The following is a 3973-nucleotide window of genomic DNA, read 5'->3' as shown; positions in this document are numbered from 1 at the left end:
CTGTGCTCACTGCGGGCACCACAATCCGTGGGATTTCAGACACCACTCTGATTCACACAAAGCCATTCCCTTTCCCCGCTCCCTGTTTGATGCCAGCAGCTGCTGCCAGACTCTCCCATTTGTCTGAGCTGGCTCTCACAGGTGTCTGTGCTGCTGTTGCAGACTCCTCTGCTGGTGGCTGTCACTGCCAGGCAGGCAGCCATCGTCCACGACCTGATCCAGGCAGGAGCAGACATCAATGCCGTGGACAACAAAGGGCAGTCAGCTTTGCACCTTGCTGCGACATACGGCTATGCCCAAGTCCTCCAGGTAGGAGAAGTTTTATGGCTTTAATTGCTGGCAGTATAAAACCACAAGAAAGTGTTAATATTGATGTTTTTAAATAAAGGCAAGGTGTCAGCGAGCAATGGAGACTGAGCAAAGGCTCCTTGTGCCAGGAGTTGACTTCCCAGGGTGGGTTTATTCCTGTTTTAGGACTGTACTTGCAGCCTGCTGTTACAGAGGAAAATTCTTTAGTGGCTCTGTGGGGCAAAAGAAATTATTTCTGCAGATCACGGCTCTAAATCTGCTGGTGGCAGCCCCCAGTGTGGTAGAGCATTGGAGGGGGATCCCCAGCCATGAGGTGTGAGGAGAGGGAGCTCTAAAACCAGGGTGAAACCCCCTCCCTGAGGTCACTGTCATCCAGACAGGAGCAAAAATTGTGTCCAGGCTCCAACCAGCTGAGGAGAAATGAGATGTAACCCTGCAGACAGGGATGGCACAGGCACAGCCTTCAAAATGAGGCACATTTTCAGATTTTCCTTCAAAACCTGACTTATATGCACAGATCTTTGCTTCCCTACGGCTTCATGGATTTCTCTGCAGACAGGAACTGCACCTAAGCTCTGTGCCAGCCATGGACAGCGAAACAGCACTTTGAAAAAGGCCCTGTGGGAATTTTGGGAAGGGATTCCACAGCAGGGATTATCACCCTGTGTGTCCTAAACGCTTCACCACTGGCCAGAAAATGGAATTAATAAAAAAAAGCCTGCCTTGAGTTGTGGCAGAGCTGGGAACAGGCAGAGTTTGGTGGGTGCTGCTGAGTTCCCTGAGGGCAGGGGACAGGGGTGAGGTGCCAGGGGACATGGGTGAGGTGCCAGGGGGTGCCTGTGGTGCTGGCACCACGTCCAGCATTCGTTAGCTGTGCCTGCACGTGCCCCAGGCTGAGCCCTTAGCAGGCAGTTAATGTGTAACACGGCCAGTTCTTTGGAAAACAGGTGCTTCCTTAAGTAGGAAAAAGGGTTTTAATCCAGATGATGCCAACAAAGCCTCGCAGAGTGCCTTGTGGTGGTTTGGATTGCAGGGCTCCTTTGTTTGGTTTTTCTTTTGTGGGTTTCTTTTTTTTCTTTTGCCTTGACATAAAAAGGGAAAATGGGCGCAGACTTGCTCCTCAGTGGGGTCAGAGCCATGAAAGGCTTTATGGTTTATTTGTTTATTTTATTGGTTTTTTTTTTTCTAATGGATTAACTATCTAATCTCTAATAATCAAGCACCTCAGAGCTAGCTGTCAGTATTTGATCTGTACATATTTTATTATTGTTATAAGAAGATAAGTCAAGCCCTAACAGTTCTGGGTGATCTTTCAGCAAGAGCATTCTGTCCTGAGCCTTGTCTAGCTTGACACAGATGAGTCACTGCAGAAATTCTCAGCCATTAATGTGAACAACTTGCTTTAGTCAATCAAAAGAAATAAATAAATTATCTGTAATAATATAGACAAGGAGCTACTTAGCTCCATCATGTTAAATCCGTAATTTTCTCATATTAAAGAGTTCTAAAATGTTGATTCTCTGCTAAATCCAAGAAATTCTCATCTCCAGATCACAATTCCTGGTGTTTCTTTATCCTCGTTGCCACAAGCTGAGGGTTTAACTTCACACACTGCTGCACACTGAAAACAAAAAGTAAATAAATCCAGCCTGAGAATTGTCAGTGTTGGCAAACTTTTAGGTCATAAAGTTTGGCTATACCTGTCAAGGAGAGATTTTCATTTGTCCTTGTCAAGGATCACTCAGAACAAACATGTACTGGTGTTACTGGTGTTACTGGTGTCTTTGCCTAATCCAGGGTAAAACTGAAGGAGTCTGGCTCTCCTGAGCTGGGGCAGTGACTGAATTTTACTGTTCTGAACTGGGAATCTGAAAGGATACTTAGGTGGGAGTTAGGAAACCAGGGAACACTCACAGCACTGAAATCTACTGGCAAATAGGGGTTACTTTGTACTTAAATTATCATTATCTGATGTTGTTTGATTTTGGATTTTGTTCATTTTGGCTCATTTTGGCTTGCACAGTTCTGCTGAGCTAAAATCCTGCAATTCTCTGCTGCCTCCAGGTTATCCTGTCACTGGGTTTCCCTCTGGATTTGGAAATGAAGGATTTTGAAGGTAAAAAGCTTTGCACAAGTGTTGTGAGAACCTGTGTTGGATATTTCACTGGCTGATGCTCATTGGTTTTTGGGGTGTGCTGGGAGGCCAGAGCAGGCTCAGGAAATGCCTGGGGGAGAGAGAGTCGTGTCTGTGCACTCAAATACCACAAAATTCAAAGGTGCTGATGGCTCAGGGGGGATTCAGTGCAGAATTGGAACTGAGAACATGCTGGAATGCCCCAAAAAATGTCCCTAGAGCCAGAGAAGAAACCAGAGAAGGGCTTGTGCCCCAACAATGCCTGCACAGATTGAATAAATGATTGAATAAATGACTGAACAAATGCTCTCTGTGCCAGCCCTGCCTCCTCTCTGCACATCAGTGTTTTCCTCACCTCCATCCATATCTATTTTCCAGGCCATACCCCTCTCCACTGCGCTGTCCTGGCCCACAACACCCTGCTGAGGGATCAGGGCAGGCAGGCACTGACAGAGGAGCAGCACAGGGAGCTCCAGCACCAGAGCAGGGAGCTGGAATCCTGCATCCACCTCCTGGTGCAGACCGGAGCCTCCATCTACAGCCGGGTGAGGATCAGCTCGGTTATCCCCGGGTTTCTCCAGGAATTCTCCCCCATTCGATGCTCAAAACATAGAACTGGAGAAGGAATGAGCTGCTGGCACAAGGGCCAAGCCTGTTCCCCTTCCCCAGGGACTGCTGGCAGGAAAGAGCTGCTCCCCACCAGCTGCAGAGCTGGCCTGGGTTTCCTCTGATGGGTTTATGGGATATCTCCAGGTTGTCCTCTAGAACATTTCTTATTTGGCTCAGGTTTTTAATATTTTTTTCTCTGTTTTTAAATAGGATGTAAAGAGCAACAAGACAGTTCTTCATTACACAGTCCAGGATGGGAACATCTCCCTGCTCAGGTACTTCTTGGAGCTGAACGCTTTCAAGTCCAAGGATTTTGTCAACAACAAGGTAATTTTTGTCAATAACAAGGGGATTTTTACAGAGGGCAAGAGCAACAGCTGCGAATCTGAACTGCTTTTCAACCCCAAACTGCATTTTCCAGTACAAAGACACCAGGAAAGCAGCACCTGGCTTGGACTCTGTCATGAAAAGCAAGGCCCTCTCCCAGCAGGAGCTGACAGAATGATAGTGAAATAACCAGGGAAAGGGGAAGGATGTGGGAAGTGGTTGCTTGAGGAGGAACATGAACTTTAGAACATTGGGCTGAGGATTGAGAAAACAGCCCTGCAGTGATGCAAGGTTTGACAGCAGCAGAACACTGAGAGGTGGCACTGAAGGGCAGCCAGGTATCGATTCATGTCTCCTGTTAAATGTGCCATCACAGGAAGGACAAAGTTCCTGTTTCTGTCAAGGGCTATGGGGGTTCTTTCTGCCCTAAATGTTGTTTGCATGTCTTCTGGCATAGCCATCCCTGGGTTGGGTAAAGCAAGCTGGACACCTCCCGGGTGCTGGCCCACACCTCACCTCGGAGCAGATCCTGAGCAGTGCTGCTATCTCACACAGGCATCAGCTTCACCCTTCCTCCCAAACAAAAATCCTGGC

The sequence above is a fragment of the Corvus brachyrhynchos genome, unplaced genomic scaffold (genome assembly GCF_000691975.1).
Source record: "Corvus brachyrhynchos isolate BGI_N302 unplaced genomic scaffold, ASM69197v1 scaffold46, whole genome shotgun sequence".
Lineage (NCBI taxonomy): Eukaryota > Metazoa > Chordata > Aves > Passeriformes > Corvidae > Corvus > Corvus brachyrhynchos.
The sequence above is the reverse complement of the archived record's forward strand: the minus strand, read 5'-3'. Positions refer to the sequence as shown.